The following is a 16861-nucleotide window of genomic DNA, read 5'->3' on the forward strand; positions in this document are numbered from 1 at the left end:
GCTGACACGCTTGACTTTTCATCTCCACGGTCACATAGATTGATGACTTATGACCGAGAATGTATGTTTGCTGACCTCTAGCAAAGTGAGTGACACATAATTAATCCAATCACACGGAAAACTGGGAAGGAAAGGGGAAGAATGGTTCAGTATCATCAGGGCTCCACTTCAGGAGGTGGAGTTTTGAATGTGAACACCATTATGTGGATTTCTGTGGATCTGACACAGTTGTTTCACTAGAGCCTGCTTGCTATGAAAAATATCTTGTAGATGAGAGGTGCCGTGTATCTTAAAGTCACCAGCTTGGTCATCATACTTTAGTTTCGTATTTGAACACACCAGGACCCTTTTGAGTCCATGTTATTGCCATATTTGAATTTTCTGTTGCGGCTTGGTTTGGGCTTGACAATAAAATTACGTCATTATGTTTAAGTAACATAACAACATTGTTAGAGTTTGAGGAGAAAGGCATGGTTTGTATCAAAAGATGCACTACCACACATTTATTCACACATGTTAAAAGACAAACGTATGCCATCTCCAACGAGGTTTTCTGACATCTTTTATGTTTATGACTATGTATGTGACTGCTACATGTCCTTGGATACCAGGGTTGCACAACCAGAAGAGCATTTTAGCTCATGTTGTCTTGCAGACTGCCCTGCACAGTGAAAAGTGACGCTAAAAGGGTTTTCAGTGCATTACAGTATAAAGCCTTCGCTTCCTAGCCAACCATCAGTCTGTGATGATTTTGGAGTTATATGGTGTTGACAGGATCATATATAAAGTCCTGTTTTAACATATGTGAAGTCACAGACAAGTTGAGCAGTGGTTCTCACTAAAGGTAGTTCTCATTAATATAAATCTAAAATGATCAATTATAAATTATAATACCTGTGATACATGCTCCAGGTAGGCCACGGCGTATTGCTCATCATCTCAGCCCTCTGTCTTGGGTGCAGACCCTTTCCTACTTCACATCCAGCAGCTAGGTCAGTAAATACTAGAAACAGGCCCCTGAGTGGGCCTCTCTGATACACAGTTAATTAAAATTCATTTCTGAGCATGCATTAGCCATGCCCATCTATTTATGGGCGGCTTTCAAATGCAACCACTACAAAACAGTGCTCTGTAATTAACCCCACCTAATCAGATAGCACACTAGTGTTGTGTTCCTATTCGTCCTCAGGCACACAGCCATTGGACAGGGGTTTCAGAGAGAGGATGAGCCCATTCTATAGTTCAGAATGGCTAAGCAGATTAAAACCTCATATCAAACATGATATTTACAGGCAAGGCTCAGTGGAGAGTGCTCCTTTTATGTGGGATGGGGAGAGGCTTCAGGGCTGGGCTTTTAAAGCCATGTCCCTTAATTGTATTCTGGCTAAGTGGGATGAATGGTGCTTTTTAATCAGACCACTGACGGGGCTCTGTGTTGTAAAAGTATAGAGATAGTGCCTGATAGTTAAGATGCTGAACGATATGCTTTTAGTCCAGGCTTTTCCAGCTTCCACCGATATTTGAATGCATTTTGGCATTCTGGTGACACCTGTAAACATCTGCGGGATTTACCTCGTGTTTCTGTTTCTGTACTGTAGGAAAAAATGGGTTGGTAGGTCATTGCAAAAGGGAAAAATAAAAATAGAGTGTAGTCACTACGCGACTTGAGGTTTTTAGGTCTGTAACTTAAATGTAGGCATTTGTTTTGTAAATGTGCCGTGCTTATAGTCAGAGAAAATCTGTAAAAACGACACAAATAAGGTTACATTCAAGAGTGAGGCCTGGTTACTTTGTTACCCTGAGAGTTAAGGTTCTGCTCCTCCTAGTGGCTGATCCCGGCTATGTTTCCCCTCAGACTTGCTCACAAATGGCTTTGATAGCTGATTTTTAACACATCTCGTAATACATTGATTAAAAAAATTTTCTTCTCTTCTTTTACTCAAATGCCGTGTGGAAAATAATAATTATTGGAATCTTTTTGATGTAACCTGGCATGTTCATCATATAGAAACAGTATAAACCCTGCTGTTCACCTAGTCAATTTGAATTTCATGACCAATCACATGTAGACAAGGTGTCAGTTGGTGGGTAGGGAAGAGGGGAGAGTGAATCCCTTTCCCAAACAGTTAATCCAACTTTAATCCTAGTCATTAGGAATTAGACATGCCGAGCTGTCCGGCCGTGCCTCTAAATTACAATCAAACGGTTACCAATTACACAAATTATTGATGGTAGATTCTCTTTTCAACTGCAAATTAAGGCTATTAAGGAAGGCTCCTTTTTAATGCAAAAGTGACTAATTAACCAGCGGATAGGAAATCTGCTGCCCAGATATCAAAAAAGTTCTCAGCACACATTGCAGAAACACAAGGGAACCAATTAGTTTAATTATCAAAACAGCTAATTAAAATTGCACAGTTCCTAATTAGTTCTTTGCTTTTGCCTCTAATTGACAGCATGGAGATAAATGGGCTGCCGATGAAAATGGGGAGAGGAGAAAAACAGGAGAAACTTCGGCAGAATATTTATGCTGACTTTATCTCCGTCTGTGTGGCAGCCCTTGAAAGTGGAAAATTAATGACCTTAATTCCCAAACTGTTTTTCCTCTAACGGTGCTCCCCTCTGTGCTCCTGGTGCATGCTCCTTTGTATGGGCCTGCCACCCTGCCAACTGCTGGAATGGGAAAAAAGGGATACTTGGGGGTGGGAAGGAGCCACGATTCTCCTCCTAATGTGACAGCTCCCACCTAACAATGGAGAAAGATGAAAGAATGGAGCAGATGTAACCACTGGGAGCGTTGCATCATGGGACTGCAACTCTGTTGCACTTTTTTCTAAAGCACTTCTATCATCTAGGAGGGCACTAATTTGTCCAATGAAAAAGAAGAAACTCTGCTGTGATAATATGCATTTGACAGCCTGGCACTACTTTAAATAAGGTTCTCGATTTGAATTTTAGATTGACTAATGCTTCCTTCGAACGTCTGCATAGCCATATTTGTTGGCGTTAACATAACTGTGAACCTTTTTGCTTTATCCTCTCGATTTATCTTTCTGGTTCTCCTTCTTTATTGGTGTGGTCTGTTTGAAGGTCCTTGAAAACAAAGAAGAAAGATGGATCCAGTTACTAAGAAATGCTACACTGGCAAACCTGAACGACAGCCATTTACCTCACGAGACTTTGTGCTAGACTTTGTGTGTGTATGTGTGTGGTACCACTCTCTGTTGTCTGTCCTTCTGGCAGGCTTTGTCTCTTTGTGTTCCTGCAAGGCCAACCTTGTCATGTGTAATCCTGTCCCTGTCTGGATGCAAGTGACGCGTGGGTCCTCTTGGCACATTAGTAGATAACTATCGACTAATCGGTTTACTTTTGGGACTGTGTGAAAATGTAAATTACATTAATGCTCAAATTATGCATCAAACTACGCAGATAGGCCAGACCAGAGGCCACATAATGCTGGGATCATTCAGTTAGTGCCTTCTACATACAGTGTTAATGCACTCTGATTTCCCTGCTCTGGTTCAAATCAAGTGTGCTACGTCAGCCAGTTGGTGTCTGGGAAACTGGAAGGGTCTTTGTATTAAGTGGAGCTCTTCTTTGCAGAACTCCAATAAAAAAGCAGAGAGATGACAGCTGCCCTTTGGGTTTCTTTTGTCTCATTCGGTGGAAAGGACTTTCTGTTCCACATGCATTCTAACATTTTACTCCCCACTCAGTCGAAACTGCAGATTTTAATTTGTTTGTAATCTCTGTGAGGAGCTTGCCTAAAGTGAATTCGCTAACATTCAAAAAAGGTGATTTAGCTAAACCCGTCCATCTTTCTGTTTCAATATTAAACAATGAAGATGCGGGTCTGTTGGAGAGCCTTGGCCTGGAGGAACTTGCTTCCCATGACTAACAAACACACGTCTAGCACTAATTGATTGTCTTGTGTTTTATTTATGGTGCAGTAGTAATTAGTGGACAGCATAATGTAAGCCATTCATTAGCACCTGGCTACCGCTATGGATTTCACTGCTTTGTCTCAGATGCACACATCATTAGGGAGAAACAAAGACTGGAATTTATTAGCATGGCTTCTTATAAATATTCTTAAAGTCAGTGTGCCTTTAAGGAAGAACACAGGCCTGTAAAACTTTTGTCAGCATTTGCTCACTGATTCCATTTTCTGCAGAATATGTTAAGGAAGAGCAGTATAAATTTAATTTTAATTGTTTTGTACACACGCCAGTGAAAAGGAACTGATTGGATACAGTTCAGAGACAGTATATTAATACGTTATTTTCATATGTTAATTGGTTTGCATAATCTCTCCCTTTGCTTGGTTTGGAAGTACCTGGCATTGAGAAGGGGACTGAAGAGAATAGAAGACTCCAATTTACATAAAGCCAGCTACTCTGAACATTAAATAATAATGCATATGCAAGCTGAAGGTGTGTTCAGTTAGCAGAAAGCACATCTTTATAATTTATAGTCCAGCTGTTTCAGTGCTTTCGAGTCCATTTTCCTCCTTGCCTGCTTTTAATGAAATCTTGTTACTGGAGAATTGACTGCAATGAATTGAGATTTTAATCCCATTGACGATCTGCTATGGAAATGCATGCTGGTAGCAACTTTTAATGGCGGGGCCTGTAATCAGCAGACACTTGTATTCAGCTCTCTATAATAATGAATCTCATCAAATGTTAAAGCTTGGGTCGTGTGCAAGGGGCTCAAATTTCAAGGTTTTTGACCATCCCCATTTGAGAAATTCCTCAGGGAGTGTGTGATTACTCAAGTTTAGCAGTTTATTGCCTCATCTTTCAATAGCCACTGAAGCACAAAATTCTCATCTAGGTTGCTCTTTTTTTCTCCACTTGAGGAACAGGCCAATATAGACTGCAGAACAGCTGCTCAGATCCCGGGGAACTGCTGTTGGCACTGCAGTGTTATTAGCTGCCACCATTATTGTCCATTCACAGAGTCATTTAAGGAAAACTAAATTCACTGACAAAAATCATTGGTGTGATTTTAATTGTTAGAACTGCACTGACTACAGCGGTGTTTGTGTCTTTGTGCAAAAGCAATATTCCGGCATGTATGTGCGCAGGAATTTAATATGTGCACAGAAACCGTTATATGGCAGTGCCCAGAAAATAACCGTGCAAGTAAGCGGGTTAAAGACAAATATTAATAAAAGGAACATAGAAGAATATCTATCAGTGTATAGTTCCAAGATTTTATCTTAAATTTACTTGCATAACATATAGTAGCAACATGAGGGGCTAAAAAGAGCCATGCCAAAAATTGCAGTTCCCATTATGACCACTAGAGGCTGACATGTCAGTTCCCAAAGACTTTAAAAGGCTGAATTTTAAAGCTAAATTTAAAATGTTTTTAGCCTTTTGTCCTTTGATCTATCATTGATCAGGATATTATTTTGATAGCCCACCTTTGTTTTATAAATATTTTATTAGACGTATGGCCACTTTGATTGACTGGTTGGTGTCGACATGCTAATAGTGCCTCGTAAAACATTTCTAATGCAGCTATCGATTCAGTTAACTCTTTGGTGAGTCAAATTCACATATTCATTTATATGTTACTTCGCACTAATCAGCAGGTTAACTGTCTATATGAAGCAAATATCTAATCTATTGATGGCTATGCTAGCCAAGCTTGCTAGCATTAGCATTTCACCTCCTTGTTCAAATACAGTCACTTTTGACTCCCAGGAGAGATGTCTGTGACCAAAATGCTAAAATTAAGACTTCAGAACAGAAGTTCATGAACCTATGGGCAATGTTGCCGTAGCTTCTGCCATATTTTGTATACAGTCTATAGTTAGCCCAGGTTAGGTCATTACTATTAGGCTGTAATTTCACAGAATACAAAGTTATCATCAAGTTCAGTTCAGGTCCCCCATCCAGGGACAGCACTTCATCTATGAATTGCTATAACTGGAATCACAATTTATATTTCTAATCACTACTATATCTATATAAAATATACCATATGGGAAATTAAGAAGCTAATTGTTACAAAGAGATGAACTGCATTTTTACAAACTGCCTGCATGCACTAAGATTTAAATTCTATATGGAATAGGCTTTGTGTTTTTTCCTTTGAACCTCTGCTCTGGAGAAGACTAGCGGGTCGCTTGGGTGTGAATGATGTGACGCTGTTTTATATTTGAATGACTAAATGTGACCTTTGAGATTAGAGGAGGAGTTGCTTCTCGGGGGGGCTGAAGAGAGTCCCCGCTGCTATGAAGCTCATGTCCCTTTGATCCGTCTGTAATGAGACTAACACCAGGCGTTGTGGTCACTGAACACATTGACACACCACTGGAGAGCCGACAGCTCTGCTGCCTGGTACTAAAGGTGGCTGTGTGTGTTTATGCGTGCGTCCTCAGATACAATAGGGCCTGGGGACATGTAGTATATCTGCGGGGATTTACTATTTGACAGAGTAGACTTTCTCATGCAGCAATTTGAAGTTAACATACTGCATGAATAATATATGCAAATGCCCAAATTTGTCTTGCCAATTAAGTGACAGTACGCTTGCAATGACACATATCAATATGTCTTATTTTCTCCTCACAAGGAAAGTTAAATCCATGAAAGAAAAGAGTTTCAGGTTATTTGTGTTGATCTAACCAAAGTTTTCACTTGACATGATGCCACACACTCAAGTTTGAGGGCATTCACTCTGACCTGAACACGACTGTGTTGAAACCCTGTCCTCTTAGACATCTTCAGAGATCCACTGAAGATCAATCATGACTGGGCCCATCCCCACGAGACCCTTAGTAACAGCCACTGATTGCTTTCTGCTGTGCAGGCCGTTAAGTGGAGTCTGGCAATGGGCTCCTGGACAACACTTAACAATCAATCAGAGGGCACAACCACTTCTCATTGCATTCCAGTTCTTCCCCCGCATTACAGACAAACAATAATTCAGGTGGACACGAGTGACTCTTAAGAATCACAGCCTGAGCATGCCCCATGATTTAGCTGGAGAGGGATACATCGGACCATCGACACAAACTTGAGTTGAAAGATTTACATAAACCCAGTGATTGAGGATACTGCTGACTTTTTACCCATTGTCACTTGGACTGTACTGACAGCATGAGTTTGATGGTTATCATGTGTGTTTGACTATCCAAGATTACCAGTTGTTTGACTTTGAGAATGGAACAATAAATCGCTGTTATGATTATCCCAAAACCACATCTCAGTACCAAGGTTATGAAACATATTTGTAAAAATCTTTCCTCTAAGGCTGCATTTCATACTTTTCCAAATACTTCACTGAAGTATCCTGTTACAAATAGCTTGAACCTTTTACGAGGCTAGCTGTTTACCAAGGACAAAATACACAAAAGTTGGGGAGTAAAATACAAGAATATTAACATCATGATAACGATAGCTTAGTGCTTTACCAGTGTAACTACATGTGCAGCTGAAAGTCTTCCATAAAAGCCTGGACTTAAAGTTTGCTTATTGATTAAGGATTCCATTGACTTAATGAACCTTCAACCTTCCATCAGTTGACTAGCCAATATATGCACTAATCTCTAAAACGGATGTCTGGCTGTGGTTCCTTTTAAATGAATTGATCTACTCAGCTCACCCCAAATGGGGAAATGGGCGAGTATTGATATGATTCTTGACTTAATGATGGATGTGGGAGATGGTAAAACACGAGCTACACGCGTCTGGTTGCTGTAGAGTAAGCGGAAATTCAGCGAAAAGTCTTACTGGTGCTCTTCAAAGAGAAAAGCAATATAATTTGTGTCGATGCCAGACACTCAGCTAACCTCTTTGAAACTTTTAAAGCATTAATATTCAAAATAAAAATCTCTTTACATTGCTTTGAATATGTTGGATCAATAACTATCTATATATTATATATCTATATATATATACACCCCAAATGGTTTTTCTTTAGTTAATTTTCATTCCTCTTTATATGTGTAGCCTACAGATAAAGCAAAGAGCCCAAACTGTCATTAAAAGCCAATTCTTTCTCTGAAAGACAAAACCAATGTGAACGTGCCTTGACAACTCATCCCGACACGTAACATACCAACACTATGTGACAAATCGTCGGTATGTTACATGTTTGGGAGCATGAAAGCCGTTTGGAATGAATCTATACATGTAAATGTGTTTTACGCTCTGATCATGATTCACTTTGGAAAACATTGTTTGACAGGGTTATGGTTAAGGTTAGGGTTAGGGCTCGAATGGACCGCTGGAGCCTCTGCTCTAAGTGTGTGTTACCACCGTGAGCGGCGTTCTATTGGATTCAATTGAGAATCTGGAGCATCTCATAGGGACCTGAAAGGGTACCTTTCACGTTACTTTGAGACGCCTCGGGCCGTGACAAACCGTTGGTATGTTACGCGTTAACCTGCGTTTTATTCTAGTAACCAACAGGGGGCAGCTCGTTTGGTTGCAAAAAGAAATCAGATTGTACACTTCAGCTAATTTTATGTTTTTATGCTCTTAATTACTAGTTTTCAGTGTTATTTAATACAAAGGATGTTCATTTTGGAAATTGTGGTCACAGTTGGAGTCACAAACGGCGAAAATAATGGCCGCAGTATAAGCATGCACTGTTTCATGGTGTTCGGTCAGTTCCACCCCTTGCTCGTCATGTCTGGTTTGAAAACACCAAGATAGCAGTGATCAGTTTGAGGCTTCGAGATGGGGCCTTAATAACTAGTGTTTGACATCACTGTGGTTATGAGTGAGACTCTAAAAACTGTCTTTGCCATGAAATACAACAATCACGCCTACCTTCAAAAAAGCATCACAAGGATTTTGCATGACGTTCGGACTGCACGGTAAATATTTATTTGAACTGTGATTACGCCCAAGAAAGATTTCTGCATCTCTCCTCGCTGTGTTGCTTCACTGCGGAGAGAAAAGCTTAGGACAGAGGGTAGAACTTCTAACTGTTCACTTCCCGCAACAGAAAACCATTGTTCAATCTCTCCACAATAATAAGCGTGAGTGCCATGAATAATCACCAGCGTGTCAGCTAGCTGTATTGTGATCCTTAGCACTGGTGAGCCTCAGATGGCATCAAATAATTTTGTCTGTCTTCCCTCTGAGAGCTACGCAGCTGAGAATGTTTGATGTCCCTTCAGTTCATTTCAATCGCAGAAAGGCATTTTGAGAAAATTGAAACAACCCATTTCTTCCTCTGATCTTCTTCTGCTGTACATGGTTGTCAAAAGTGTTCAGCTTTTCTTTGACATGCGATAATGAGCCGGCTATCCAGGTCAAAGGCCCTTTAAATTTGATCTTTTATTTTATAAATGAATTTGTTATTTCTTATGAAGAAATAATAAGTCAACACATTTTCAAAGATTTGAAGATTTTAAATCCCACTCAAGAAGGAAATTATAATTAAGGAATGGAAATAGTTTCGTTGATGCACTGTAATTTTAAAATTAAACAAAATAAATAGCTTTTTAAATGTGAACATTTAATTCTAGACCTTATGCTGTTTGTCTCTTCTCCTGATCCTTGTTCTCTGTTCGACTCATCAACAGTTTAGGTCGAAAAAAAGCAGTCAAAAGGTCACTGAAAACCATTTTACATGTGATTTTTCTCTTTTAGTGGAAATACAACAAATTTTAATGTGCCAGTACACATGCTGCATCATTTAGCTCACTATCACAGGCAGCACACCACATGGCTGTCCCGTGGTCTTTCACAGAGACATTGATTTGTTGCTGTTGCAGCTCAGATCCTTCATCGAACCTTGTCTAAACTATGAATGTTGCAGACTGAAATGGTTACTATGTGATGCATGTCACATGGTAGGATATTACCCAAGAGGCACCAAACACACCTGCTCCTGCATACGAGGCCAAAAAAAACCCAAGTAAAAGCACACTAAGTCAGCTGTTGGCCATAAACCTTAAAGATGCATTAAAGTCAAGGTTGCACCTGGACTTCTGTTATTTAGTGAGGCAAAAGTTAGTTCACTTCCCATTCCCTGCATGATGATGATGCATGATTTTGAACTCTCGTTCTTACCTGGTGAGATGCACTGCACTGCAGGGATCGCTCTGGAGACCAGGCCGAAACAATTTGAAGGTCATTTAGGTAGAAGAAGGCTCTTTGCGCCCAGAAAAAAAGCTCAAAGGCAGCATGGTGTGCAGTATTTGTAAGCCACTCTAGAAAAGTACACAGAGAAACTTCTCCTGGCAGGGCCCCGCTGTAACATAAAAGTAAACATCTTTGAAGTTCTTGCAGTGGTGAAGCACCTGGCTAAGCCAACTAGTAGCATTTTAATGTGAATATGGAGAAAAGAGCTCTGTAAGCAGATCCAGAAAGGGTCTGGTGCCCTGTTGTTAGAAGTTCATCATTAGTATTCAACAACTCCCGGCAAAACTCTCACTGTGGTGTAACCGACACATAACCGGATCATCATTCAAAATAATACCTGGGTAAGGTCAGCTATGAGCAAACTGTGATCTTTGGTTACCAGTAATTACTTGCAAATAGACAAATTATTCATATTATTGTCCAATTTATTTGTTTGTGGCATTGAGTTGTGACAGTGGTGCCAGGGTCTCTGCATAAAAGCTTCCCGGACGGTTTAGAAATAAGAAATTATTTGATCTAGTAGAGTACGATGCTCCTGAGCATCGAGCCTACTGCTCCTCTACGGAGGACTGGTTAATGCATTTGTGCATTCTTAAATAATGCTCTTGGTTTGAGAGAAAGAATCAATGAATTGGCGGTGAACATACAGGCATTATATGCTCATTGTAAGGCTATTTGAAACAGCTGTGTGTGTGTGTGTGTGCGCGTGATTTTGGTTGTGTGAGTGTGTTTTCCAGTGAGGGCACGGTGAGGTACAAGCCCTGTTCACAGTGATGTCACGCAGACTCTCCGTAGACTGGCTGAGTAAGAGGAACAACAGAATTTCAGCTGGAGAGATCAATTATAGATAGAAGAAAATGAATGGGAAAAGTAATTTAATAAATTATTGACTTGATGTCTTATATCATGTACAAAAGCAAATGAAAAATTAGATTGTGCATTTGGATGAAGTTGGATTTAAAGAGCTTCAAAATTATATTTAATTAGACTATGAAAAAAAAAGTGTCATGGGTATATGAAGTTTCACTGGGAAGGGTAAATTAATGATCACATTTGCAGCAAAAGCAAATGATGTGCCAACTAAGAGTGGGGCTGTCTGGAAAGTCAAGGATTGGGTGGGGGTGGGGGTTTGAAAGAGTCCACACCACAGTGGTCTTCTGTCTTCCTTTTCTTGAGTCAAATGGACCGATTTGGAGGAAGTGCTTCTCTGCTCTGTAGGCTTTTTGCCGTTAAGAGCTCACTAGGTGCTAAAACAAAAGCACAGCTTTTGCATCTGACAACAGAGTGTTGTCACTTCGGCAGGTGGTCCTTGTAACTGTTTAAATGACAGTCTGTCTCAACTTTGTCATTTTTACTGCAGCTTTTCTATCTTCAGGTAATATTGCTCTCCTATCCTCTCATCCCCTTACTCTCATCATAGGAGAAAACACCTGTAATGTCTGTTATTTTCATTAAAACTGCATCTCCTCTATGTTTTCATTTTTTGTGGTTCTGATGGCCTGTGCACCTTGCGTGGTTAGTCTGAAAGTCCAAACCTGCCTCAACTAGCACACAATTCTTTTAAACACCAGCTATTTAAAAATCTGTGCAAATACTTCCTGCATTAAAAATATTTTTCAGACTCACTTATTCTTACTGAAGCTGTTGCATCGGAATAAACAGATCTGACCAATCAGACCACTGCGTTCTGCAACTGGTGCGCTGAAGCTCAAAACACGCACAGGTACTGAATATACAAAGAGCACAATAATACTATTTTACCTCAGATACATACTGCTCCTGGTCAATCAACTCTCTGAAATTATTTCTCTGCCTCCTCAGATGTGGTCCCAACTCTGCCAGCAAGAGTTCAAATTGTCCCACTGACATCCTGAAATATGTACAAAAGTGGTCGCAATCCAGCTTCTACTCTTGGCCCAAACTGTTAAGTTCTCTCTGCTGCTGCTTTCTCGTGAGAATTGGACAAACCCAGAATCTCAGTTTTCTTGTTTAGAAATATCAGAACCAGCTCATTATTGCTTGATGTTGACGTCATCTTTTTTCACAGTGCATTTTTTGAGGACAAACTTTCCACAAAAACTAAACGAGCTGGGTGTGTAAATATATTACATGACAAGTTTGGATCTGAAAAATTCTAAATATCACGTTGTTTTTTTGCTATGCGCTCAATGAATAAAGGCCTTTATTTATAGTTTCGTTTGATCCAAACCAAGACCACCCGATTTGGCTGGATCAAGTATTTGGTCCATACATGTGGTCAGTGAGAGGTTTCACACTACTGGTTTTTGGTTTGGACCAAATGAGTTAGCTGTAAAAGCACATGCAAATCCATGCTAAACGTCTAAACAGCTGCACTGATTAAAAAGGAACATGTTCCATTAGATGTGTGATTCCAAAACATGGCTAATTTACTTTGTAGACAAATGATACATGTTTTCAATATGAGCACATGATTCAGTTTTTCTGGGTTTGAATTTAGTGTGAACTTTAATTTGCAGTGCTGTTTCATTATTCCAAAGGACACATTCAACACTGAATTAAACATTGGGTTCAAGACTTCGAAAAAAGCAGATATGCTGGGTCGCCCAGCAGCCCCGGGAAAGTAAATACAGATTGTAATTAGGTGGAGAAACTCTAAAGTTGGATTTCACTTTCTCCTTTGCATGAACTGTGATGTGAAGAAGCCATGGGACAAATAGGAGGAGAGGGGAGGAGCAGTAGCGGGAGAAGCAAAGGAGGAGAGATGGGGGAACAAAGACTAATTTATGTGTGAGCTTCCATTGGTATCTCTGGGATGTTGTATCCCCTCAGATTGTGTCGCCCGGTGTCTGGAGAGGCAGAATGCAAATGGAGCCGGTTTCTAGGTGAAGTTGGGCACAGTCACAGGCCCGTGTTGGGACCTGGTTATGCAGTTGCTAAACAAGTGTTCTTTGTCATGGCGGGCCCCTGAGGCTGAGCCAAACGAATCCTATCATCTACAGTGTTGTGTTACTTAAGCAAAAATACTCAAGTTTGCAGCAAGTATTTATAAGATGAAAGAACCTCTTCGGGGAATGTCAGAATTAGTTATTTTTCCCCCAATTAATCTGTGTTGAGAGTATAGTTTCATGGTCCATGCATGGGTTCCCCGGTGGATTGGTTTGGTCTGCTGGGGTGTTATTTGCACAATAGTCAGTGTGTCAGAATTCATAGAATAAGGAATTGTTTATCTTCTTTTTATGTTTGCTGATATGAAACCAGTCCAGGAAGATCATTATCTAATAACAGACAAGCATCTTTATGAGAATGTGGACTGCTCTTTTTACCAGTGGATTTATTTTAGCAAGGAAAAAAAAAGAATGTCTCCCAATTTGTTTCTCTTCTCTCCCCTTGCTTTTGCTAATCTAATAAATGCTCACACACTGACTAATACTAGGCCAGAGTCCTTGATGAATTAAGAAACACTGTGTTGACTAATTGACAAAATCATTGAAAAGTAAAGATAAAATCCTCACTGTAATTGAATGTGAAGCATCATTTATCTATAGATTTGTACCAGACTGCTTTATTGGATTGCTTTCCTGCGCCTGAAGTATGCTTTAGCAAATTGACCTAAATTCTTATGGGGAATATAAAAATCAGCTAAATTTACTTTCAAGTCCATGAGTTTTACAATCCCTCTAATCATGGAAGTTCAGTGCTTGAATTTCTCTTCATTGTTTGGAAAGGGGGGTAGGCTGCATGTCAACAGGCATTGCAGCAGCCCGGGAACAGAATGAGGTGCTAATAAAAAATGTGTGACTCTACTAATGAATCCGATTCTGCAATTCTGCAACTCAAGCACTTAATTATCATAAGACATTCACTAATGTGCTCATTCAAATGGGCAACACTTTGCTTGGAATAAACTGTATGGCTTAATGACTTGAGAAAAAGAGCCTGATGACATCCTGCTCTCTTATCAACACTTCCCCGAGACTGGCACGAGAGATGATGGGTGGATACGATCAAACTGGCCTGTAAATGAAGCCACTGCAATCACGGGTGTCTTAAGAGTTACTGAGATGCGCCATTTATCCGTGCGTGCTTTATATTTTTATACATTGATCTGGGTTTGTGTACAGATGAGGAAAGACAGACATCTAAATGGTATGTTACTCGAAGTTTAAGTGTAAGGAATTGAAGCCATTGCTTTTTGTTCTAACATCTGCTGGTGAAAGGAAATAAAATAAAATAAAAAACACAGCAGCAGCAGAGGGCCTTTTGCTCTGAGTTTGAAATAGGTCTACTTTGACAGCCAACGTCATTATGTCAGTATATGATCCATCCATTAGCTGCACCCTCAACTTTTGTGGCATTAATTGCTCTTTATGTGCATACACCTGCTTGTGCACATGTATGTGAGTGCTGTGTGTGAGTGGTGTGTGTGTGTGTATGTGAGTGGTGTGTGTGCCCACACATATTCACACAGGCTGTTCAGACAAGTAGAGGTGTAAAATTAAATCCCTCAGTGCAGTGGCATGCAGATGATGTGCTTCAATGGCCTAGCTGCTCTTTGCACCAGTGTAATTGAATAACCTACAGAAAAGTCATCACATTCCCACTTTGCTATTCCCTCTCTATGTAACATGTAAAAAGTCCTCTTGTAACTACCTGGGAGAGCAACCCATCAACAGCTGTTAGAGCTGACTTGAAGGTTAAATATTAGGAAGGAATCCAATTTCTCTTGTCTATTCAGCTCAGCGGTGTGTTAGATTGCAGCTGGACTGTGCTTACGGAGTGTGGGATATGAAGTGGGCTAATCAATCCCCTCTGCTTCATTCTCAAATTCCTCTCATATCAGGTCCCTGCCCCCCGGGCAGGCCTTCTGCTTTCCGAAAGCCAATTCCACACGAAATAAGAACTGTGACCTGCAGCTAGAGGGTGAAGTTGAGTTTTCCCTTCATGATTAATCTCTTCTTGGGTGGTTTTCAGAAAAAAAGGAGAGGGGGAGGATAGAGAGAGAGGGTGAAAAAAAAATAAGAAAACATGCAAGTCGCTGCCTTGTGACCTGCGAGTTTTTTTCCTCTGAATGAGCCCGGTGCACTGGAGCCTGCTTATCTCCCGAGAGAAAGACAGAATTCATTTTTTGACAAGGTTTCATGTTGACATTGAGAAAATGAACTACCCGATTCTATGATTAAACCTGGGCTGTCATAATTGTCATCTGAACCTTGGCGACAATGAACATTTGAGTATTTTTTCTCTCCGTAGCTTCTTGTTTGTATATGTAGCGGCTCAAAAAATGGAGCTTTGATTCAAAGCTTAATAAAGTATAGCGCTTAAATCAGGGTCATATTGCTTTCATTTTGTCATGAGAGGATATTGACATCAAACTGTAGGTAAAACAAATATTATTCATTTACAGACTTTTTGCAACATTCCCTACCATTTGACTTTAAAAGAAATGCACTTGGTGTAGTGAAGAAACTGATGTTGCCTGACCTAAAACAAAGTGGCGTGCTCTTATTTTTGAGCAGATGGGCTGCCAGAGTTGAAGGGTAAAATGATATAACCTTAAAGTGCCAGTATCGCATTTTACAGGTTTTAATGGCATCTGTCACAAAGAGTGGACCTGTCAGACACTACTTTCATGCAGCTGAATTGCCCCTAATGGCTGTTTCTCCTGGTTCAGACCCACTTTTAGATGCAGAGTTTATGTCTGTCTAAGGAACAGGCACGTTAAAAGCATTCAGCTAGAATGAGACGGACCATCTTTTGGGCGTTTTTTTTTCTGTTGGTTTTTTTTTGCTATTGTCCTTTGTTCCACGTTTTTGAGCTAGCTTATCATGTTTGTTAAGGGAAAACTCCCTTGAGGACAGCTATGACTTGAGTGTTAAATGGTCAACACTGAAAGCACCAGTGTAGAAGAAATGGTCTCACACTGGGACCCTAAAAAGGCCTCTGGAAATGTTTACATTTTTAATAGCATAATGATGATACTGCATCGAATGTACATGTACATCTACTCACTCATCCTGTAAATTTTTTAAGTGTGTAAACAGTACATTTGGGTTGAAAACCCCCCAACAAAAAACAGCCCATTTGCCCACATACCACCTACCAAACAAATTGGCTGAGAACAACAAAGTCCAATCTATGTCTGAATATCTCTTTGTTTGTGTGTTTTCCCTCTCCAGCAGGGCACTTATGAAAGTGTTCTTTTGCATCAGAGATAAGGTTTGCTGGCCCACTGGGAAGCAACTGAAAGTGGGTTTTAAAATATGTGGGAGACCATATTCCTACAGCTAGAAGTACCTCTGCGCCAGGCTAAACAGTGGGCACAGGCCTCAACACACACACTAATGGAAGAGTGAAGTAGCATACGGTGTAGGAGTGCAGATTTGGGCCCAGGTAAACAAGGCTCTACCCACTGTTGGTCTAAAGGCCTGTAAGTTATTCATTAAATATATGTCAGTGCTTTCTACTAATTCCCACAGTAACAGCCATATTGTGTTTTCTTTCTTTTTAATTTAAGGTGGCCTGCTTTCCAATTACACACATTAAAGATTGGTTATGATTGATTAAGTTTTTTAAAGCTGCAATAAAGATTTGCCTAAACAGCTTTCACCTCATGGGATAATATTAAAACAAAACATTGAACTATAACATATAAAACAAAAATTGTAGTTTTTCCAAGTTTTCCAAGTTTTCTAAGTTGAGTCTAATAAGAAGCTATGAGAGACATTAATTAAGCTCAACTGAAGGGCAGTTACGTTTGAAATAGC

The sequence above is a fragment of the Pundamilia nyererei genome, unplaced genomic scaffold (assembly GCF_000239375.1).
Source record: "Pundamilia nyererei isolate P.nyererei 1_Seehausen unplaced genomic scaffold, PunNye1.0 scaffold00011, whole genome shotgun sequence".
NCBI classification, from domain to species: Eukaryota; Metazoa; Chordata; class Actinopteri; order Cichliformes; family Cichlidae; genus Pundamilia; species Pundamilia nyererei.